Source organism: Limanda limanda, chromosome 7 (genome assembly GCF_963576545.1).
Source record: "Limanda limanda chromosome 7, fLimLim1.1, whole genome shotgun sequence".
NCBI lineage: Eukaryota > Metazoa > Chordata > Actinopteri > Pleuronectiformes > Pleuronectidae > Limanda > Limanda limanda.
Genome location: NC_083642.1, coordinates 27,647,317 through 27,670,449, shown reverse-complemented (window position 1 = coordinate 27,670,449; position 23,133 = coordinate 27,647,317). Strand labels below are relative to the sequence as shown.

The window sequence follows — 23,133 nt, the reverse complement described above, 5'->3', positions numbered from 1 at the left end:
CCAGCAGAGGGAACGGTTGCTGCTGCTTTAAAGGAGAAACATCTTGGAAAGAGCAGGAAAGACTCACCATCAAAGAAAAAAAGGATAGGGAACCCTGACATTATTACTGATGGAAATGCTTGATAATTGTCATGATTTGATGATGGTGGTTGTGGTTCACATGTATAAATAAGGTATTGTGGGTTGAGTCTTTCGCTTACGGCCATACCACCCTGAGCACGCCCGATTTCGTCTGATCTCGGAAGCTAAGCAGGGTCGGGCTTGGTTAGTTCTTGAATGGGAGACCGCCTGAGAATACCAGGTGCTGGAAGCTTTTTAAGAATTTGCTTTGCAACCAGCAGAGGGAACGGTTGCTGCTGCTTTAAAGGAGAAACATCTTGGAAAGAGCAGGAAAGACTCACCATCAAAGAAAACAAGGATATGGAACCCTGACATTATTACTGATGGAAATGCTTGATAATTGTCATGATTTGATGATGGTGGTGGTGGTTCACATGTATAAATAAGGTATTGTGGGTTGAGTCTTTCGCTTACGGCCATACCACCCTGAGCACGCCCGATCTCGTCTGATCTCGGAAGCTAAGCAGGGTCGGGCTTGGTTAGTACTTGGATGGGAGACCGCCTGGGAATACCAGGTGCTGTAAGCTTTTTCGAATTTGCTTTGCAACCAGCAGAGGGAACGGTTGCTGCTGCTTTAAAGGAGAAACATCTTGGAAAGAGCAGGAAAGACTCACCATCAAAGAAAAAAAGGATAGGGAACCCTGACATTATTACTGATGGAAATGCTTGATAATTGTCATGATTTGATGATGGTGGTTGTGGTTCACATGTATAAATAAGGTATTGTGGGTTGAGTCTTTCGCTTACGGCCATACCACCCTGAGCACGCCCGATTTCGTCTGATCTCGGAAGCTAAGCAGGGTCGGGCTTGGTTAGTTCTTGAATGGGAGACAGCCTGAGAATACCAGGTGCTGGAAGCTTTTTAAGAATTTGCTTTGCAACCAGCAGAGGGAACGGTTGCTGCTGCTTTAAAGGAGAAACATCTTGGAAAGAGCAGGAAAGACTCACCATCAAAGAAAACAAGGATATGGAACCCTGACATTATTACTGATGGAAATGCTTGATAATTGTCATGATTTGATGATGGTGGTGGTGGTTCACATGTATAAATAAGGTATTGTGGGTTGAGTCTTTCGCTTACGGCCATACCACCCTGAGCACGCCCGATCTCGTCTGATCTCGGAAGCTAAGCAGGGTTGGGCTTGGTAAGTACTTGGATGGGAGACCGCCTGGGAATACCAGGTGCTGTAAGCTTTTTCGAATTTGCTTTGCAACCAGCAGAGGGAACGGTTGCTGCTGCTTTAAAGGAGAAACATCTTGGAAAGAGCAGGAAAGACTCACCATCAAAGAAAACAAGGATATGGAACCCTGACATTATTACTGATGGAAATGCTTGACAATTGTCATGATTTGATGATGGTGGTGGTGGTTCACATGTATAAATAAGGTATTGTGGGTTGAGTCTTTCGCTTACGGCCATACCACCCTAAGCACGCCCGATCTCGTCTGATCTCGGAAGCTAAGCAGGGTTGGGCTTGGTAAGTACTTGGATGGGAGACCGCCTGGGAATACCAGGTGCTGTAAGCTTTTTCGAATTTGCTTTGCAACCAGCAGAGGGATCGGTTGCTGCTGCTTTAAAGGAGAAACATCTTGGAAAGAGCAGGAAAGACTCACCATCAAAAAAAACAAGGATATGGAACCCTGACATTATTACTGATGGAAATGATTGATAATTGTCATGATTTGATGATGGTGGTGGTGGTTCACATGTATAAATAAGGTATTGTGGGTTGAGTCTTTCGCTTACGGCCATACCACCCTGAGCACGCCCGATCTCGTCTGATCTCGGAAGCTAAGCAGGGTCGGGCTTGGTTAGTACTTGGATGGGAGACCGCCTGGGAATACCAGGTGCTGTAAGCTTTTTCGAATTTGCTTTGCAACCAGCAGAGGGAACGGTTGCTGCTGCTTTAAAGGAGAAACATCTTGGAAAGAGCAGGAAAGACTCACCATCAAAGAAAACAAGGATATGGAACCCTGACATTATTACTGATGGAAATGATTGATAATTGTCATGATTTGATGATGGTGGTGGTGGTTCACATGTATAAATAAGGTATTGTGGGTTGAGTCTTTCGCTTACGGCCATACCACCCTGAGCACGCCCGATCTCGTCTGATCTCGGAAGCTATGCATTGTTGGGCTTGGTTAGTACTTGGATGGGAGACCGCCTGGGAATACCAGGTGCTGTAAGCTTTTTCGAATTTGCTTTGCAACCAGCAGAGGGAACGGTTGCTGCTGCTTTAAAGGAGAAACATCTTGGAAAGACTCACCATCAAAGAAAACAAGGATATGGAACCCTGACATTATTACTGATGGAAATGATTGATAATTGTCATGATTTGATGATGGAGGTGGTGGTTCACATGTATAAATAAGGTATTGTGGGTTGAGTCTTTTGCTTACGGCCATACCACCCTGAGCACGCCCGATCTCGTCTGATCCCGTTCAGGTGCGCAAGCAGGAAGTGAGCAGAGAGCAGAGAGCAGTCGAGTGTTTGTTGGGACCGCGTGTGCTTGTGAGGCATAAGGTGCATTTGTGATAGTTTTATGTGTGATTCATTTCCCCTGCAGCCTGGCTGTTTGGGGGATTGTTTCATACTTTCTGTGATTGGATGGATAATTTGATAAATGACAAAATAGAAGGTAAGGCCACTTTGATTAATGCAGAACCCGAGATTGATTATGCTTCTAGTGATTGGAGGGAAGAACTTGTGAATGAAAACATGGAAGTTAAGAACAGTTTGGCACATGTAGAACGGGAGAATGATTCTGGAAATATTGAAGCCAGCGAGAAAGGAATAACCCAGGAGATCAATTCCGTTATTAGGCCTATTGATAAAGCAAGCATGGTGAATGGTAGGAGAGATAAAGAGAGACAGGGAGAAAGTGAGGGTGATTGTGGCTATAAAAAGGAGCTGACATTGATTGTAGAGCCCGTCGGTGAAAATTACATTACCATGATCGAACTGTTGCGGGAAATCAAGGAAAAGTGTGGGATTGTTCTGGCATGCAGGGTCAAAAGTAACAACACTTACGAGATCACCATGCAGGAGGGAAAGGGCAAGACAAGGTTATTAGATGGCTTCAAAATCGAAAACACTCGGGTGACTGCCAAGGAAGTTCGCAGCAATGAAATTGTTGTTTCATTTCTAAACTTGCCATCTTATATCACTGATGCTGAGATTAGGCAGAAACTCTCAACGTGGGGCGTGAGGGCGATTTCGCCCATCAAAAGAAGGAAATGGCCTGGGACAGACGTGGTGGACGGGACAAGGTTCTGTAAAGTACAATTTACTGAACTTGTACAGTCGCTGCCCTACTCAGCAAAGTTCGGGACACTAGACGGAGGGGAGTACTTCCGTGTAATTCATGACAGGCAGGTGAAGGTCTGCAGGCTGTGCATCCAGCCAGGACATATTTTGAGAGAATGCCCAGACTTCACCTGTTATAAATGCAAGCGCCAGGGACACTATGCTAGGGAGTGTGACTTGCAGGGGGGGAGGCGCGGAGAGGAGAGGACGGTGGACGCGGAGCCAGCCGGCGGCGACGAGAGCGTTTCCTGGTCCGAGGAGGAGCAACGACAGCAGGACGAGGACACCGGAGCTGCCAGCGGGGGTGAAATTACCCCATCCACCATCGGCAGCAGTGCGGATGGAGTGTCCGGTGAGACGGGTTGCATGACGGGAGGAGCATCCGGGCAAAGTATGGAGGAAGGTGCTAGCAAAGCGCCCAAAACTCCCTCAGCCCGGGCGAGTGAACGAAGAGGCGACCGACCAGGAGAGGTGGAGGCCCCGGATTGCAGTGAGGCTCCAAGGGGCGGCGGGGCTGCTGCTGCTGCTGCTGCTGCTGCTGCTGCTGCTGCTGCTGCTGCTGCTGCTTCACCTAAGGAGCCAGACGATTCGAGCATGGAGGTGGTGGAGACAAGAACATCGGGAGAAGGAGAGTCGATGGACTACGAGGCGGTGAAAGCCAGCAGGAAGAGAATGAGCAAAAAGAAGGACAAAAGGGTGCCAAAAGAGCGGAAGGTATGAACAATCGAGCATCTCTGGAAAGCTGTATTTTTCTTTTCACCATTACTATGGTCATAATAACATCCTTAAATGCAAACGGCCTGAGGAACATGATCAAAATAGAAAGAACGATTGAACTCTGTAAATCTGACATACTGTGCCTTCAAGAAACGCATTGGGATAATGAACTTGTGGAAACCCTTGGAAAGATTTGGAAAGGGCCCATATTTATAGACAATGGGAGTGCGAGGGCATGTGGAGTGGCAATCCTTGTCAAAGAGAGGTCTGTTAGTGGTGTCAAGCAAACCTTTTGTGGAGGGAATGGACGTGTGATAGCGATAGAATTTGTCCACAATAAAAACACATACAAATTAATCAATATCTATGCACCAAACGTGGAGGAACTGAGAAAGGGTTTTTTTGAGGACTTGGAGGTTCTGTGCACGGGAGATTGTATGATGGTTGGTGACTATAATGTAAAATTATCAAGACTAGATTATTCAAATAATGTAAAATACAGGTATGATGGGTCAAGGAACTTTTTGAAAAGCATGATGGCAGAACACAAAATGGTGGACGTATGGAGGGAGGAAAATGCAGAACGAAAAGTGTTTTCGCGGAGGCAGGTGGTTATGGGGACCCTTAGACAGAGTAGAATAGACCTCGTCCTAGTTAAGGAAAACATTGTCAGCCAAATAAAAGAGGTGAAATATAATTTTACCACTCTTAGTGATCATGCAATCCTGTCGCTGAGGTTAAGGGACGTATGTATAAGGAATGTAGGTGGAGGAATGTGGTGCCTAAACAACAGCTTATTAAGAGAGGATTCATATAAAGAGATGATAGCAAAATGTATCAAAGAAGAAATAGAGAACAGATTAAACAAAGATAATATTTGTATTTGGTGGGAAAATTTGAAAGAAAAAGTTAAAAAGAAAAGCATATACTATTCCAAGCAAAAGAACTTCAGAATGGATCAGGTAGAGAAAGAGATACAAAATAAATTAAACGAAGAAGCAGGGAAAGCAGACAAAGATGGAAATTATAATATACAAAATTATCTGGAGTTGAGAAGGCAACTAAAAGATTGTGAGAAAAATAAATGTGATGGGGCGATAGTAAGGAGTAGAGTACAGTATGCTGTAGAGGGGGAAAGGTGCACAGCGTACTTTCTAAACCTGGAAAAAAATAAGCAGGAAAAAAATTATATAAACGAACTACAGAATGAAAATGGGGAGAAGGTAAATGATCTGGTTAGCATTTTGAATACAGTGGAAGGCTTCTATAAAAACTTGTATAAAAAAGGGAATGCAGAAAAAGTATGTATTGATGAGGTCTTGAGTGGTGTGGATGCAAGGATATCAGCAGACGAGCAAGACATGTGTGACAGAGAGATTACAGTAGAAGAAATACAAATAGCAATTAAAAATGCAAAAAACAATAAAAGCCCTGGTTCAGATGGCCTTAGCAGTGAATTCTACAAAGAGTTTGCTGATGTGTTGGCACCCATACTGCTAATGGTATATCAAAGCATGGAAGAGGGACAACTGGTTCCAGAATCCATGGCTACTGGGGTAATCACAATATTATTTAAAAACAGGGGGAGTAGGTTGGAGTTAGGGAATTATAGGCCAATTAGTTTATTGAATAGTGACTATAAGATATTAACAAGGGTTTTAGCGTATAGGATTAAGAAGGTAATGGGAGGAATAATATCACCGACACAGGCATATAGTGTCGAAGGGAGAGACATAGCAGATATAATAGGGACAGTGAGGGACGTTGTTAGGCACATGAAAGAACAGTCTGGGATTGTGTTGAGTGTAGATTTGAATAAGGCTTTTGATAGAGTGGAGCATGAGTTCTTGTTTCGGACTATGAAAGAATTTGGGTTTGGGGATAGAATAGTGAGTTGGATCAGGCTGCTGTATAAGGAAGCTAAGAGTAGGGTCAAATGTAATGGTCTGATGACAGACACCTTTGCTTTGGAGAGGTCAGTGAGACAGGGCTGTCCTTTATCAGCACTGTTGTATAGCATGTCTATTGAACCCTTTGCTGTCCTTATAAAAAAGGATAGTAATATAAAAGGAATACAAATACCAGGTGAGAAAATTAATATAATTCAACAATATGCGGATGACATGACAATAACAGTAGAAAATATGGACAGCATCAATATAATTATGAAACACATGGGAACATATGGGAGGGCAGCAGGGGCTAAAGTGAATATAGAAAAATCGGAACTAATGAGTATAGGTCAGGAGGGGGATAGGGTTGACAGTATGATTGCATTTAGAGTGGTGGACTGCATCAAAGTTTTAGGAGTAAACATAGGTCCAAACGAAAAGGAAGCAAGAGATATCACTTGGACAGGAGTGATAAATAAGATAAAACACACTTTAAATGCATGGAAGCAGAGGAAATTGAAATTAAAAGGTAAGGTAATAGTTGTTAATTCCTTATTATTATCCAAATGTGTGTATGTTTTGGGCGCACTAGATCTTCCGGTATGGGTTCTATCCGAATTAAATCAGCTGACTTCAAACTTCTTGTGGGATGGGAAGGGTGTGAGGATATCCCACAAAACGTTGATAGCAGGGTACAGTGAGGGAGGGTTAAAACTGGTGGACATTGACACAAAACGTAAAGCACTGAGGGTTAAAACAGTGAAGAAGTATCTCCATGATGTGAATGACTATGGGTGGAAACAATTCTTTAAAATGTATGTTCAGATGGCTGGTAGATGTGGAGAGAATAGTCTGCTTATGGTTTTGAAGGAACCAATGTATGAAAAAGTGCCTTCTTTCTACCAAGAGGTGTTCAAAGCGTGGGGAGAATTCCTACCCAACATATCATACAACTGTAGTAATGTAACCGAAGTAATGAATAAACCCGTTTTTCTCAATCCTATAATACAGCATAACAACAAAATGCTATACAATAAGGTTTTCATGGATGCAGGAATTAGGCAAGTAAAGGACATGGTCTATGAGTTTGTGCCTGGGTTTCTGCCTGGGCAGGCAATGGTAGACTGCGTAAGAGAAGGGGATGAGGATGCTAAGAGAGATATGATTGTAAAAATGTATGATATAATTAAGGGGAGTATGCCTGTAGACTGGAGGTATTTGATTGAGAGAGAGTGTGTGAGGACAGGGGATGGACCCTTACCTAAACTAGTGTTTGTTAAAAATTATGCAAATAAAGAGTTTAAAGAATTAAAAGTAAAAAACATATATTTAGAACTGATAGCGAAACTGCTGAAAAGACCGGCATCAGAACAAATGTGGGAGAGGGTTCTGCCAGGTATGAATGTACAGTTGATATGGGAAAACCTCCAAATCAAATATAATGCAATAGAATGTGAAAACAATGACTTCATGACGAGACACAACAGGATCTATGTAAACACGGTGCTGCATCAGATTAACAAAAAGAACAAAAGAGAATGTGACGTGTGTGAAACTGAGCCAAAAGACTTGTTACATATATATATCCGATGTGAATGTCTACGTAGTTTTGTTTTGAAGTTAAAAGATATGCTGTTTAAAAACTGGGAAAAGGGTTTTGTAAAGGCATATGAATGGAATAAAATGTTGCTGTTTGGAGTAAATGGGAAAAGGAAAGATGTGAATGTTCGTTTGTTTAATTTTGTGTTAAGCCACGTGAGGTATGCTATTATGTCAAGAAGGAATCTTGCTCATTTTGAGGGGAAAAAGGTGCATGTGTGGGATTTGTTTGAATCGGTTGTCAGGAGAAATGTGGGTTTGATCTTTAAATATGGTGCTGAGGACTTTGCTGAATGTTTTATTGACGGGTGTGGCTTTATATCTGTAACATCGGAAGGGAAACTAGCATTTAATTTCTGAGTGTGCCTCTATGTTTATCAGGCGCACGTGTTATTATTAAGTGATTTATTTTTCTTTCTTTTTTTTTTCATTTTTTGAGTTTTGTTATCCCTTAACATGAATGTGATTCCTGTGTGTATGTCATTGTTTTGTGTGAATATTTACAGATGAATGTCTTTTGTATATATAAAAAGAAAAAAAAAAAAGAAGCACGCCCGATCTCGTCTGATCTCGGAAGTTAAGCAGGGTCGGGCTTGGTTAGTACTTGGATGGGAGACCGCCTGGGAATACCAGGTGCTGTAAGCTTTTTCGAATAAGCTTTGCAACCAGCAGAGGGAACAGTTGCTGCTGCTTTAAAGGAGAAACATCTTGGAAAGAGCAGGAAAGACTCACCATCAAAGAAAACAAGGATAGGGAACCCTGACATTATTACTGATGGAAATGCTTGATAATTGTCATGATTTGATGATGGTGGTGGTGGTTCACATGTATAAATAAGGTATTGTGGGTTGAGTCTTTCGCTTACGGCCATACCACCCTGAGCACGCCCGATCTCGTCTGATCTTGGAAGCTAAGCAGGGTCGGGCTTGGTTAGTACTTGGATGGGAGACCGCCTGGGAATACCAGGTGCTGTAAGCTTTTTCGAATTTGCTTTGCAAACAGCAGAGGGAACGGTTGCTGCTGCTTTAAAGGAGAAACATCTTGGAAAGAGCAGGAAAGACTCACCATCAAAGAAAACAAGGATATGGAACCCTGACATTATTACTGATGGAAATGATTGATAATTGTCATGATTTGATGATGGTGGTGGTGGTTCACATGTATAAATAAGGTATTGTGGGTTGAGTCTTTCGCTTACGGCCATGCCACCCTGAGCACGCCCGATCTCGTCTGATCTCGGAAGCTAAGCATGGTCGGGCTTGGTTAGTACTTGGATGGGAGACCGCCTGGGAATACCAGGTGCTGTAAGCTTTTTCGAATTTGCTTTGCAACCAGCTGAGGGAACGGTTGCTGCTGCTTTAAAGGAGAAACATCTTGGAAAGAGCAGGAAAGACTCACCATCAAAGAAAACAAGGATATGGAACCCTGACATTATTACTGATGGAAATGCTTGATAATTGTCATGATTTGATGATGGTGGTGGTGGTTCACATGTATAAATAAGGTATTGTGGGTTGAGTCTTTCGCTTACGGCCATACCACCCTGAGCACGCCCGATCTCGTCTGATCTCGGAAGCTAAGCAGGGTCGGGCTTGGTTAGTACTTGGATGGGAGACCGCCTGGGAATACCAGGTGCTGTAAGCTTTTTCGAATTTGCTTTGCAACCAGCAGAGGGAACGGTTGCTGCTGCTTTAAAGGAGAAACATCTTGGAAAGAGCAGGAAAGACTCAACATCAAAGAAAACAAGGATATGGAACCCTGACATTATTACTGATGGAAATGATTGATAATTGTCATGATTTGATGATGGTGGTGGTGGTTCACATGTATAAATAAGGTATTGTGGGTTGAGTCTTTCGCTTACGGCCATACCACCCTGAGCACGCCCGATCTCGTCTGATCTCGGAAGCTAAGCAGGGTCGGGCTTTGTTAGTACTTGGATGGGAGACCGCCTGGGAATACCAGGTGCTGTAAGCTTTTTCGAATTTGCTTTGCAACCAGCAGAGGGAACGGTTGCTGCTGCTTTAAAGGAGAAACATCTTGGAAAGAGCAGGAAAGACTCACCATCAAAGAAAACAAGGATATGGAACCCTGACATTATTACTGATGGAAATGATTGATAATTGTTATGATTTGATGATGGTGGTGGTGGTTCACATGTATAAATAAGGTATTGTGGGTTGAGTCTTTCGCTTACGGCCATACCACCCTGAGCACGCCCGATCTCGTCTGATCTTGGAAGCTAAGCAGGGTCGGGCTTGGTTAGTACTTGGATGGGAGACCGCCTGGGAATACCAGGTGCTGTAAGCTTTTTCGAATTTGCTTTGCAAACAGCAGAGGGAACGGTTGCTGCTGCTTTAAAGGAGAAACATCTTGGAAAGAGCAGGAAAGACTCACCATCAAAGAAAACAAGGATATGGAACCCTGACATTATTACTGATGGAAATGATTGATAATTGTCATGATTTGATGATGGTGGTGGTGGTTCACATGTATAAATAAGGTATTGTGGGTTGAGTCTTTCGCTTACGGCCATACCACCCTGAGCACGCCCGATCTCGTCTGATCTAGGAAGCTAAGCATGGTCGGGCTTGGTTAGTACTTGGATGGGAGACCGCCTGGGAATACCAGGTGCTGTAAGCTTTTTCGAATTTGCTTTGCAACCAGCTGAGGGAACGGTTGCTGCTGCTTTAAAGGAGAAACATCTTGGAAAGAGCAGGAAAGACTCACCATCAAAGAAAACAAGGATATGGAACCCTGACATTATTACTGATGGAAATGCTTGATAATTGTCATGATTTGATGATGGTGGTGGTGGTTCACATGTATAAATAAGGTATTGTGGGTTGAGTCTTTCGCTTAAGGCCATACCACCCTGAGCAAACCGATCTTGTCTGATCTCGTAAGCTAAGCATTGTTGGGTTTGGTTAGTACTTAAATGGGAGACCGCCTGTGAATACCAGGTGCTGTAAGCTTTTTCGAATTTGCTTTGCAACCAGCAGAGGGAACGGTTGCTGCTGCTTTAAAGGAGAAACATCTTGGAAAGACTCACCATCAAAGAAAACAAGGATATGGAACCCTGATATTATTACTGATGGAAATGATTGATAATTGTCATGATTTGATGATGGTGGTGGTGGTTCACATGTATAAATAAGGTATTGTGGTTTGAGTCTTTCGCTTACGGCCATACCACCCTGAGCACGCCCGATCTTGTCTGATCTCGTAAGCTAAGCATTGTTGGGCTTGGTTAGTACTTGGATGGGAGACCGCCTGGGAATACCAGGTGCTGTAAGCTTTTTCGAATTTGCTTTGCAACCAGCAGAGGGAACGGTTGCTGCTGCTTTAAAGGAGAAACATCTTGGAAAGACTCACCATCAAAGAAAACAAGGATATGGAACCCTGACATTATTACTGATGGAAATGATTGATAATTGTCATGATTTGATGATGGAGGTGGTGGTTCACATGTATAAATAAGGTATTGTGGGTTGAGTCTTTCGCTTACGGCCATACCACCCTGAGCACGCCCGATCTCGTCTGATCCCGTTCAGGTGCGCAAGCAGGAAGTGAGCAGAGAGCAGAGAGCAGTCGAGTGTTTGTTGGGACCGCGTGTGCTTGTGAGGCATAAGGTGCATTTGTGATAGTTTTATGTGTGATTCATTTCCCCTGCAGCCTGGCTGTTTGGGGGATTGTTTCATACTTTCTGTGATTGGATGGATAATTTGATAAATGACAAAATAGAAGGTAAGGCCACTTTGATTAATGCAGAACCCGAGATTGATTATGCTTCTAGTGATTGGAGGGAAGAACTTGTGAATGAAAACATGGAAGTTAAGAACAGTTTGGCACATGTAGAACGGGAGAATGATTCTGGAAATATTGAAGCCAGCGAGAAAGGAATAACCCAGGAGATCAATTCCGTTATTAGGCCTATTGATAAAGCAAGCATGGTGAATGGTAGGAGAGATAAAGAGAGACAGGGAGAAAGTGAGGGTGATTGTGGCTATAAAAAGGAGCTGACATTGATTGTAGAGCCCGTCGGTGAAAATTACATTACCATGATCGAACTGTTGCGGGAAATCAAGGAAAAGTGTGGGATTGTTCTGGCATGCAGGGTCAAAAGTAACAACACTTACGAGATCACCATGCAGGAGGGAAAGGGCAAGACAAGGTTATTAGATGGCTTCAAAATCGAAAACACTCGGGTGACTGCCAAGGAAGTTCGCAGCAATGAAATTGTTGTTTCATTTCTAAACTTGCCATCTTATATCACTGATGCTGAGATTAGGCAGAAACTCTCAACGTGGGGCGTGAGGGCGATTTCGCCCATCAAAAGAAAGAAATGGCCTGGGACAGACGTGGTGGACGGGACAAGGTTCTGTAAAGTACAATTTACTGAACTTGTACAGTCGCTGCCCTACTCAGCAAAGTTCGGGACACTAGACGGAGGGGAGTACTTCCGTGTAATTCATGACAGGCAGGTGAAGGTCTGCAGGCTGTGCATCCAGCCAGGACATATTTTGAGAGAATGCCCAGACTTCACCTGTTATAAATGCAAGCGCCAGGGACACTATGCTAGGGAGTGTGACTTGCAGGGGGGGAGGCGCGGAGAGGAGAGGACGGTGGACGCGGAGCCAGCCGGCGGCGACGAGAGCGTTTCCTGGTCCGAGGAGGAGCAACGACAGCAGGACGAGGACACCGGAGCTGCCAGCGGGGGTGAAATTACCCCATCCACCATCGGCAGCAGTGCGGATGGAGTGTCCGGTGAGACGGGTTGCATGACGGGAGGAGCATCCGGGCAAAGTATGGAGGAAGGTGCTAGCAAAGCGCCCAAAACTCCCTCAGCCCGGGCGAGTGAACGAAGAGGCGACCGACCAGGAGAGGTGGAGGCCCCGGATTGCAGTGAGGCTCCAAGGGGCGGCGGGGCTGCTGCTGCTGCTGCTGCTGCTGCTGCTGCTGCTGCTGCTGCTGCTGCTGCTGCTTCACCTAAGGAGCCAGACGATTCGAGCATGGAGGTGGTGGAGACAAGAACATCGGGAGAAGGAGAGTCGATGGACTACGAGGCGGTGAAAGCCAGCAGGAAGAGAATGAGCAAAAAGAAGGACAAAAGGGTGCCAAAAGAGCGGAAGGTATGAACAATCGAGCATCTCTGGAAAGCTGTATTTTTCTTTTCACCATTACTATGGTCATAATAACATCCTTAAATGCAAACGGCCTGAGGAACATGATCAAAATAGAAAGAACGATTGAACTCTGTAAATCTGACATACTGTGCCTTCAAGAAACGCATTGGGATAATGAACTTGTGGAAACCCTTGGAAAGATTTGGAAAGGGCCCATATTTATAGACAATGGGAGTGCGAGGGCATGTGGAGTGGCAATCCTTGTCAAAGAGAGGTCTGTTAGTGGTGTCAAGCAAACCTTTTGTGGAGGGAATGGACGTGTGATAGCGATAGAATTTGTCCACAATAAAAACACATACAAATTAATCAATATCTATGCACCAAACGTGGAGGAACTGAGAAAGGGTTTTTTTGAGGACTTGGAGGTTCTGTGCACGGGAGATTGTATGATGGTTGGTGACTATAATGTAAAATTATCAAGACTAGATTATTCAAATAATGTAAAATACAGGTATGATGGGTCAAGGAACTTTTTGAAAAGCATGATGGCAGAACACAAAATGGTGGACGTATGGAGGGAGGAAAATGCAGAACGAAAAGTGTTTTCGCGGAGGCAGGTGGTTATGGGGACCCTTAGACAGAGTAGAATAGACCTCGTCCTAGTTAAGGAAAACATTGTCAGCCAAATAAAAGAGGTGAAATATAATTTTACCACTCTTAGTGATCATGCAATCCTGTCGCTGAGGTTAAGGGACGTATGTATAAGGAATGTAGGTGGAGGAATGTGGTGCCTAAACAACAGCTTATTAAGAGAGGATTCATATAAAGAGATGATAGCAAAATGTATCAAAGAAGAAATAGAGAACAGATTAAACAAAGATAATATTTGTATTTGGTGGGAAAATTTGAAAGAAAAAGTTAAAAAGAAAAGCATATACTATTCCAAGCAAAAGAACTTCAGAATGGATCAGGTAGAGAAAGAGATACAAAATAAATTAAACGAAGAAGCAGGGAAAGCAGACAAAGATGGAAATTATAATATACAAAATTATCTGGAGTTGAGAAGGCAACTAAAAGATTGTGAGAAAAATAAATGTGATGGGGCGATAGTAAGGAGTAGAGTACAGTATGCTGTAGAGGGGGAAAGGTGCACAGCGTACTTTCTAAACCTGGAAAAAAATAAGCAGGAAAAAAATTATATAAACGAACTACAGAATGAAAATGGGGAGAAGGTAAATGATCTGGTTAGCATTTTGAATACAGTGGAAGGCTTCTATAAAAACTTGTATAAAAAAGGGAATGCAGAAAAAGTATGTATTGATGAGGTCTTGAGTGGTGTGGATGCAAGGATATCAGCAGACGAGCAAGACATGTGTGACAGAGAGATTACAGTAGAAGAAATACAAATAGCAATTAAAAATGCAAAAAACAATAAAAGCCCTGGTTCAGATGGCCTTAGCAGTGAATTCTACAAAGAGTTTGCTGATGTGTTGGCACCCATACTGCTAATGGTATATCAAAGCATGGAAGAGGGACAACTGGTTCCAGAATCCATGGCTACTGGGGTAATCACAATATTATTTAAAAACAGGGGGAGTAGGTTGGAGTTAGGGAATTATAGGCCAATTAGTTTATTGAATGGTGACTATAAGATATTAACTAGGGTTTTAGCGTATAGGATTAAGAAGGTAATGGGAGGAATAATATCACCGACACAGGCATATAGTGTCGAAGGGAGAGACATAGCAGATATAATAGGGACAGTGAGGGACGTTGTTAGGCACATGAAAGAACAGTCTGGGATTGTGTTGAGTGTAGATTTGAATAAGGCTTTTGATAGAGTGGAGCATGAGTTCTTGTTTCGGACTATGAAAGAATTTGGGTTTGGGGATAGAATAGTGAGTTGGATCAGGCTGCTGTATAAGGAAGCTAAGAGTAGGGTCAAATGTAATGGTCTGATGACAGACACCTTTGCTTTGGAGAGGTCAGTGAGACAGGGCTGTCCTTTATCAGCACTGTTGTATAGCATGTCTATTGAACCCTTTGCTGTCCTTATAAAAAAGGATAGTAATATAAAAGGAATACAAATACCAGGTGAGAAAATTAATATAATTCAACAATATGCGGATGACATGACAATAACAGTAGAAAATATGGACAGCATCAATATAATTATGAAACACATGGGAACATATGGGAGGGCAGCAGGGGCTAAAGTGAATATAGAAAAATCGGAACTAATGAGTATAGGTCAGGAGGGGGATAGGGTTGACAGTATGATTGCATTTAGAGTGGTGGACTGCATCAAAGTTTTAGGAGTAAACATAGGTCCAAACGAAAAGGAAGCAAGAGATATCACTTGGACAGGAGTGATAAATAAGATAAAACACACTTTAAATGCATGGAAGCAGAGGAAATTGAAATTAAAAGGTAAGGTAATAGTTGTTAATTCCTTATTATTATCCAAATGTGTGTATGTTTTGGGCGCACTAGATCTTCCGGTATGGGTTCTATCCGAATTAAATCAGCTGACTTCAAACTTCTTGTGGGATGGGAAGGGTGTGAGGATATCCCACAAAACTGGTGGACATTGACACAAAACGTAAAGCACTGAGGGTTAAAACAGTGAAGAAGTATCTCCATGATGTGAATGACTATGGGTGGAAACAATTCTTTAAAATGTATGTTCAGATGGCTGGTAGATGTGGAGAGAATAGTCTGCTTATGGTTTTGAAGGAACCAATGTATGAAAAAGTGCCTTCTTTCTACCAAGAGGTGTTCAAAGCGTGGGGAGAATTCCTACCCAACATATCATACAACTGTAGTAATGTAACCGAAGTAATGAATAAACCCGTTTTTCTCAATCCTATAATACAGCATAACAACAAAATGCTATACATATAAGAGAAGGGGATGAGGATGCTAGGAGAGATATGATTGTAAAAATGTATGATATAATTAAGGGGAGTATGCCTGTAGACTGGAGGTATTTGATTGAGAGAGAGTGTGTGAGGACAGGGGATGGACCCTTACCTAAACTAGTGTTTGTTAAAAATTATGCAAATAAAGAGTTTAAAGAATTAAAAGTAAAAAACATATATTTAGAACTGATAGCGAAACTGCTGAAAAGACCGGCATCAGAACAAATGTGGGAGAGGGTTCTGCCAGGTATGAATGTACAGTTGATATGGGAAAACCTCCAAATATAATGCAATAGAATGTGAAAACAATGACTTCATGACGAGACACAACAGGATCTATGTAAACACGGTGCTGCATCAGATTAACAAAAAGAACAAAAGAGAATGTGACGTGTGTGAAACTGAGCCAGAAGACTTGTTACATATATATATCCGATGTGAATGTCTACGTAGTTTTGTTTTGAAGTTAAAAGATATGCTGTTTAAAAACTGGGAAAAGGGTTTTGTAAAGGCATATGAATGGAACAAAATGTTGCTGTTTGGAGTAAATGGGAAAAGGAAAGATGTGAATGTTCGTTTGTTTAATTTTGTGTTAAGCCACGTAAGGTATGCTATTATGTCAAGAAGGAATCTTGCTCATTTTGAGGGGAAAAAGGTGCATGTGTGGGATTTGTTTGAATCGGTTGTCAGGAGAAATGTGGGTTTGATCTTTAAATATGGTGCTGAGGACTTTGCTGAATGTTTTATTGACGGGTGTGGCTTTATATCTGTAACATCGGAAGGGAAACTAGCATTTAATTTCTGAGTGTGCCTCTATGTTTATCAGGCGCACGTGTTATTATTAAGTGATTTATTTTTCTTTCTTTTTTTTTTCATTTTTTGAGTTTTGTTATCCCTTAACATGAATGTGATTCCTGTGTGTATGTCATTGTTTTGTGTGAATATTTACAGATGAATGTCTTTTGTATATATAAATTGGTATTTTTGATAATAAAAAAAAAAAAAAAAAAAGCACGCCCGATCTCGTCTGATCTCGGAAGTTAAGCAGGGTCGGGCTTGGTTAGTACTTGGATGGGAGACCGCCTGGGAAAACCAGGTGCTGTAAGCTTTTTCGAATTTGCTTTGCAACCAGCAGAGGGAACGGTTGCTGCTGCTTTAAAGGAGAAACATCTTGGAAAGAGCAGGACAGACTAACCATCAAAGAAAACAAGGATATGGAACCCTGACATTATTACTGATGGAAATGGTTGATAATTGTCATGATTTGATGATGGTGGTGGTGGTTCACATGTATAAATAAGGTATTGTGGTTTGAGTCCTTCGCTTACAGCCATACCACCCTGAGCATGCCCGATCTCGTCTGATCTCGGAAGCTAAGCAGGGTCGGGCTTGGTTAGTACTTGGATGGGAGACTGCCTGGGAATACCAGGTGCTGTAAGCTTTTTCGAATTTGCTTTGCAACCAGCAGAGGGAACGGTTGCTGCTGCTTTACAGTTTTTCTCAATTGGTTTGGCTCATTTCACGAAACAGAAATTACATTCTCAAAACTACACGTGCAAACCTCCAAACCACTGGGCACTTGTTCACAACAGATTGGATGATCTCATTCCTTTAATCAAATTGCAATTGTATAAGCACAGCCTTGCACATGACAAGCACAATTTTTATATGATTTAGGACACCTTGCAAACGGTTAGGTACAATTGCCTTCAGTAAGCCCAATTACCAATTGAATATATCTTGCTGGTCTAAACTGAATGTTGCTTCTCAGTCAAGTGGTTGTTCTCTGCAGAACATGTTGGCATAATTTCATTGTTTACATCATCACCTGCACAATAGTTCACTCCACTGTCAAAATCTTTCAGGCACATACCATGAAAAACATCATGGTATATACTGTAATATGGATCTCTTGGATCATCGGCTTAATTTTCAGGTGCAACTAGAACTTTACTAATCAAGGGGTTTGCTAACTAAACTTACTGTGTGATCACCAATCACACAGTAAGTTTAGTTAGCTGACAGGTGCTATCCAGGAGCATAAATGCTTCCATCAAATATCTAGAGCTTGACCAAGTTCAGTACAATTTATGAACATGGAAGCACCTGGCCAGGGAAACGACCAAGGGCAGCTGCCTGCTCGAGGAGGAGGAGGAAGAAGAAGAGGAAGAGGAGCAAGGGTGCGTGGTGGTGGAGAAGGGGGAAGAGGCCGAGGAGTACGAAGACAACAATTTGTGCCAGATGAAATTCGGGCTACACTTGTGGACCATGTGGTCAACCATGGCCTCACAATGGCAGAGGCAGGTCGTCGAGTTCAGCCTAATGTGCCACGCTCTACAGTGTCCTCTAGCACCCAAACATTCCGCAGGGAAAACAGGTTTGTGGTCAGTCAACTATGGAATTATTGATGGTAGAGTTAACTGTAGTATTCAAATTTATTGAACTAAAGTCAAAGTAAACAACTAAATACAAATGGTAATAGTGTCTATTCCCACACATTTTTCATTGTGTGGGACAATGTAAGCTTCCACCGTGGCCCGCTCATCAGGGCGTGTTTCACTGCCCATCCAAGAATGCTGATGGTGCTCTTATCACCTTACTCCCCATTCCTCAATCCTATCAAGGAGTTTTTATCTGCATGGAGGTTGAGGGTCTATGAGCATCGGGCTCAAAACCAGAGGTCCCTTCTCCAGGCAATGGATGCTGCTTGTGGTGATGTCACAGCAGAGCAGTGTCAGAGATGGTTGCAGCATGCACGCCAATTCTTCCCCCGTTGCATAGCAAGGGAGAACATCAGATGTGATGTTCATGAAAATCTGTGGCCAGACAGACATGAGCACGAGGATGAGCAGGATAGTGAGGATGAAAACTAGTGAAACTCCAGCTTTACTTTAGTTTCTTACTGTATGTGTTGTTAGTGTAGGCTATACCTAATTTTAGTTTTGATGTGCTTATTGTCCCACAGTATATTGTGCTGTACACATTTTCTGTTACTGTAACCACGATGTATGGCAATTACTGTAACAATTTCCATGGCTGTATGACTGCAATAAAGTATTTTATGTGAAACCTTGAATTAATCTTTTTTCTGTTTACACATAGTATTCTGGAAAGAAAACATCTACTGTAACCATTCAGTGTCAAAGGACTGAGCCAAGATTGAAATGTGCACATGAGGGATATTTCTATGGTCCACTACCATACTGACAAAACATCTAAACATTTTGACCTGTAGTGTTTAAACAATGCCAAAGGGACTTTTCATTTTGGGGGCACTGACTATTTGTATGAGAAAAGAATTTAGTTTTGACTGATAAATTGTCTGTTTTGGGAGAGATATGACCTTTTGAAGGTGATCCATGTAGTTGTGCTGAACCATATAGGCTGTTTTGCCAATTGCACTTAGTGCTCTGAGAATGTAATTTCTGTTTCATGAAATGAGCCAAACCAATTGAGAAAAACTGTAAAGGAGAAACATCTTGGAAAGAGCAGGAAAGACTCACCATCAAAGAAAACAAGGATATGGAACCCTGACATTATTACTGATGGAAATGATTGATAATTGTCATGATTTGATGATGGTGGTGGTGGTTCACATATATAAATAAGGTATTGTGGGTTGAGTCTTTCGCTTAAGGCCATACCACCCTGAGCACGCCCGATCTCGTCTGATTGCGTTCAGGTGTGCAACCAGGAAGCGAAGGAGCAGAGAGAGCAGGTGGAGAGAGGAGGAATTCTTTTGTTTTGTTTTTGGGCTAGATTGAAAGTGAGTGAGAGTGTTTTTTTTGTGTTCGATTTTATTCCCCCAGCAGCTTGCTGTTCGGGGGAACATCTTTTTTTTGAGGGTGTGTGTGTTTTGAATGAGTGACATCAAAGAGAGGAGAGAGCGAGTAGAAAGGAGTAGGACAGATCTCATGGCAGCTGACAGCGGACCGGCAAGCACAACGACAAAGAATATGGAAAACGGCATGGAGCAGAGATCGCCTAAGAATACTGACCAGGGAAAGACCACGACCACCTGCAGGATCATGGACAACGGCAAGATGCAGCAACCGACAAAGAACGCCGACATTGGAAAGGAAACGACCACGAGAAGGATCACGGACAGCATTTGAGAGGGCGCTTACCTTGGCGGTAGAGATCATTGGAGATGAGATGGTGACTATGATGGAACTTTTGAGTGAAGTTAAAAAAACGTGCGGGGTGGTGAATGGATGCCGTTTTACCACGCCCAAGAAATATGAAATAACAATGGACAATGTTGAAGGGAAGGATAAACTGTTAGATGGGATTAGAATAAAGAAGAGCACGATTTTTGCAAAAGAAATTAGAAATGACGAACTAGTGGTATCATTTCTAAACTTGCCGACGTACATTGTGGATCGTGTCATTCTTGCAAAACTTGCAGAATGGGGAGTTAGGGCAATCTCGCCAATCAAAAGAAGAATGTGGCCAGGAACGGACGTAGCCGACGGAACCAGGTTCTTGAAGGTCCGGTTCACTGAAACAGTGAAATCGTTACCCTACTCAACCAAGTTCGAAACACTAGTAGGGGGAGAATACTTTCGCGTGATCCATGACGGACAGAGGAAAGTATGCAGACTATGTATAAAACCGGGTCACATCTTCAGAGAATGCCCAGAATTCAGATGTCACAGATGTAAAGAACAGGGACACTATGCAAGGGAGTGTGTGCCAAAAGCAGCGGAGAGAGAAGATGTCGATGTTGAGGAGGAGGGCAACAGCACTGACAGCGAGGAGGAGGAGACATATGGAGGACCATGCATGACATGGACAGAGGACAGCGACGATGACGACATGCAGACGGAGGGAGACCCAGGGGGCGTCCCAGAGAGCGGGGTGGAGTCCAAGGTGCAGAACCAAGAACGGCAAACCCGGAGGGACGTCGCAGCAGGAGACGTGGTGGAAACTACAAGGCAGGAGGAGAGCCGGTCCGGAGAGGAATCGAGTGGAGAGAAGGCTCCCCGTGAAAAGACTCCAGCAGACGGAACCGGCAGCAATGGAGTAAAGCAGCATGGAGATGGAAATCGAGACGAGAGGAAAACTGCGATGGACTTCATGGTTATCGAGGGTATTTCAGAGGAAGAGAGTGTAACCAGACCGCAGAAGGAACGAAAGGCGGAGGAGACCACAAAGAAAAGGAAAGCTGTGCTCCATGCTGAGGAGAAAAGGAGGAAGGAGGAGGAAAGAAGGACAAAATGAAGGTTGGAAATGAAACCATAATTACATGTTTAATGTTAAGCTTGATTTCATTCAACACAAATGGGCTAAGAAATCAAAGCAAATTTGAAAAACTATTAAATAAATGTAGAAATAATGACATATGTCTGCAAGAAACGAACTGGACAGACCAGATCATGGAAGATATAAAAACAAAATGGGAAGGCATTATGTATACAAACCATGGTACGGATAAATTATGTGGGGTAGCAATCCTGATAAGAAATAATGCTGTAGAAAACCTCAAAGAAATCTACAAAGGAAAAGAAGGAAGAGACATAATCATAGAATTTAAATACAAAAAGATAGAGTACCGAATAATTAATATATATGCACCAAATATAGAAGCAGACAGGAAGGTTTTTTTCTTGGATTTAGGGAAATAGTGTGGGAAACTGTATAATAGTGGGAGATTTTAATTTAAAAAGTACAAGGTTGGATGTGGCAAGAGGGAAGCAATTAAAAAAATGATACTTCAAGAAAGATTTTTCTGAAAACATTGGAGGAAAAACAATTAATTGATGTATGGAGGAACAAAAACCCAAACAGGAGAGAATACTCAAGAAGGCAAATAGTAATGGGTAATAGTAATAGTAATTAAAACAAAGCAGAATAGACTTATGTATAGCACATCAGACAATGGTTAAACTTATAAAAAATATGGGGTATAAATTCACATCATTCAGTGACCATGCAATCCTGTCAATAGAGGTTGGTACTGGGATAGAGAGAAGGGGAGGAGGAGTGTGGTGCCTGCTCTCCTAGAGGAAGAGGGATATAGAAAGAAAATAGTGGCCTGCATAGAGAATGGAAAAAATAGCATAGACATATGTAGAAACAAGGGATTATGGTGGGAAAGACTGAAGCAAAAGATAAGGACAATAAGTATTAGATATGCAAAGGTCCGGGCTTTTAAAGAAAGAGAGAAAATAAAATGGTTGAAGGATGAGCTGGCAGAAGAGGCAGAAAGAATTGATAAGGATCCAAAACATAGCATAGAACAATACATAAAGGTGAAATCCAAACTGGACGTTTATGAACAGAATAAATGTATGGGGGCAATAACAAGGAGTAGGGAGAAATATGCGATGAAGGGGGAGAGATGCACAGGATACTTATTGGGATTAGAAAAAAGGAAACAGGAGAGGGTATATATTGAAGAGTTAGAAAATGAAAATGGAGAGATAGTAAATGATTTTGTAGACATTATTGGAAATGTTGGGACATTTTATAAAAATCTATACAAAAAAGGAATTGCAAAGGAGGAAGATAGAAATACAGTTTTAGGTAATATTAAGAAAACGATAACAAATGATGAGAAAAGTATGTGTGATGACAACATCAAAGACATAGAAATAAAGGAATCAATAATGTCATTAAATACCAATAAAAGTCCGGGAACAGATGGCCTTACAAGTGAATTTTATAAAACATTTATCGACGAGCTGCTCCCAATTTTAAGCATCATTTATGCAGAGATAGAGAAGGAGCAGGAGGTACCAGAGTCGCTGGCAACAGGACTAATAACGATCATATATAAAAATAAGGGAAGCAAAAGAAAACTGGAAAACTATAGGCCGCTAACTGTACTAAACACAGATTACAAGATTTTAGCAAAGGTATTAGTAAACAGAATAAAAACAGCAGCACCAACAATCATAGCACCAACACAGGCGTACGGGATACCAGGGAGGGACATATCGGACATTATTTGCACAATAAGGGACACAATTGAATGCATGGGGAAGGAGGGTGGAATAATTTTAAGTATGGACCTTAATAAAGCTTTCGATAGGGTTGAGCATAGTTTTTTATTTTGCACATTAGAAAAATTTGGTTTTGGGCAAAGAATAATCAACTGGATTAAATTATTGTACAAAAATGCAAAGAGTAGGATAAAAATAAATGGAGCTATAACGGATCCCTTTCCATTGGAGAGATCTGTGAGGCAAGGGTGCCCGCTATCGGCAGTACTTTACAGCTTAACTGCTGAAAGTCTCGCGGAAATGATAAAGAAGGATAAGAAAATAGAAGGGATAAAATTGCCAAATGGAGGTGAAAGCAAAATACAGCAATATGCTGATGACACCACTTGTATGGTAAAAAATATGAATAGCGTGAAAAGGATAATGGGAAAAATGGAAGTATATGGGAGAGCAGCAGGGGCTAAAGTAAATATAGACAAAACTGAAATAATGTACGTCGGA

General features: G+C 42.2%; 13 non-coding genes and 3 pseudogenes across 13 annotated transcripts; all 16 read left to right on the top strand.

Annotated features, from left to right (window-relative positions):
* Nucleotides 1-194: 194 nt before the first annotated feature.
* LOC133007700 (5S ribosomal RNA) lies at nucleotides 195-313 on the top strand. The gene has a single exon (XR_009680156.1). It is a non-coding gene; the product is annotated as a 5S ribosomal RNA (ribosomal RNA).
* Nucleotides 314-528: 215 nt separating this feature from the next.
* LOC133005898 (5S ribosomal RNA) lies at nucleotides 529-647 on the top strand. Its single transcript, XR_009678462.1, has one exon. It is a non-coding gene; the product is annotated as a 5S ribosomal RNA (ribosomal RNA).
* Nucleotides 648-861: 214 nt separating this feature from the next.
* Nucleotides 862-980, top strand: LOC133007821 (5S ribosomal RNA; annotated as a pseudogene).
* Nucleotides 981-1,195: 215 nt separating this feature from the next.
* LOC133005966 (5S ribosomal RNA) lies at nucleotides 1,196-1,314 on the top strand. Its single transcript, XR_009678527.1, has one exon. It is a non-coding gene; the product is annotated as a 5S ribosomal RNA (ribosomal RNA).
* A 214-nt stretch (nucleotides 1,315-1,528) lies between these two features.
* On the top strand, nucleotides 1,529-1,647 carry LOC133006613 (5S ribosomal RNA). Its single transcript, XR_009679134.1, has one exon. It is a non-coding gene; the product is annotated as a 5S ribosomal RNA (ribosomal RNA).
* A 214-nt stretch (nucleotides 1,648-1,861) lies between these two features.
* Nucleotides 1,862-1,980, top strand: LOC133005897 (5S ribosomal RNA). Its single transcript, XR_009678461.1, has one exon. It is a non-coding gene; the product is annotated as a 5S ribosomal RNA (ribosomal RNA).
* Nucleotides 1,981-2,194: 214 nt separating this feature from the next.
* On the top strand, nucleotides 2,195-2,313 carry LOC133007624 (5S ribosomal RNA). The gene has a single exon (XR_009680084.1). It is a non-coding gene; the product is annotated as a 5S ribosomal RNA (ribosomal RNA).
* Nucleotides 2,314-8,497: 6,184 nt separating this feature from the next.
* Nucleotides 8,498-8,616, top strand: LOC133006359 (5S ribosomal RNA). The gene has a single exon (XR_009678893.1). It is a non-coding gene; the product is annotated as a 5S ribosomal RNA (ribosomal RNA).
* Nucleotides 8,617-8,830: 214 nt separating this feature from the next.
* LOC133006957 (5S ribosomal RNA) lies at nucleotides 8,831-8,949 on the top strand. The gene has a single exon (XR_009679459.1). It is a non-coding gene; the product is annotated as a 5S ribosomal RNA (ribosomal RNA).
* A 214-nt stretch (nucleotides 8,950-9,163) lies between these two features.
* Nucleotides 9,164-9,282, top strand: LOC133005896 (5S ribosomal RNA). The gene has a single exon (XR_009678460.1). It is a non-coding gene; the product is annotated as a 5S ribosomal RNA (ribosomal RNA).
* A 214-nt stretch (nucleotides 9,283-9,496) lies between these two features.
* On the top strand, nucleotides 9,497-9,615 carry LOC133006824 (5S ribosomal RNA). Its single transcript, XR_009679332.1, has one exon. It is a non-coding gene; the product is annotated as a 5S ribosomal RNA (ribosomal RNA).
* Nucleotides 9,616-9,829: 214 nt separating this feature from the next.
* LOC133006357 (5S ribosomal RNA) lies at nucleotides 9,830-9,948 on the top strand. Its single transcript, XR_009678892.1, has one exon. It is a non-coding gene; the product is annotated as a 5S ribosomal RNA (ribosomal RNA).
* A 214-nt stretch (nucleotides 9,949-10,162) lies between these two features.
* On the top strand, nucleotides 10,163-10,281 carry LOC133007523 (5S ribosomal RNA). The gene has a single exon (XR_009679989.1). It is a non-coding gene; the product is annotated as a 5S ribosomal RNA (ribosomal RNA).
* Nucleotides 10,282-10,495: 214 nt separating this feature from the next.
* LOC133007890 (5S ribosomal RNA) lies at nucleotides 10,496-10,613 on the top strand (annotated as a pseudogene).
* Nucleotides 10,614-10,817: 204 nt separating this feature from the next.
* LOC133007726 (5S ribosomal RNA) lies at nucleotides 10,818-10,936 on the top strand (annotated as a pseudogene).
* Nucleotides 10,937-17,007: 6,071 nt separating this feature from the next.
* LOC133006848 (5S ribosomal RNA) lies at nucleotides 17,008-17,126 on the top strand. Its single transcript, XR_009679355.1, has one exon. It is a non-coding gene; the product is annotated as a 5S ribosomal RNA (ribosomal RNA).
* The last annotated feature ends 6,007 nt before the right edge of the window (nucleotides 17,127-23,133 follow it).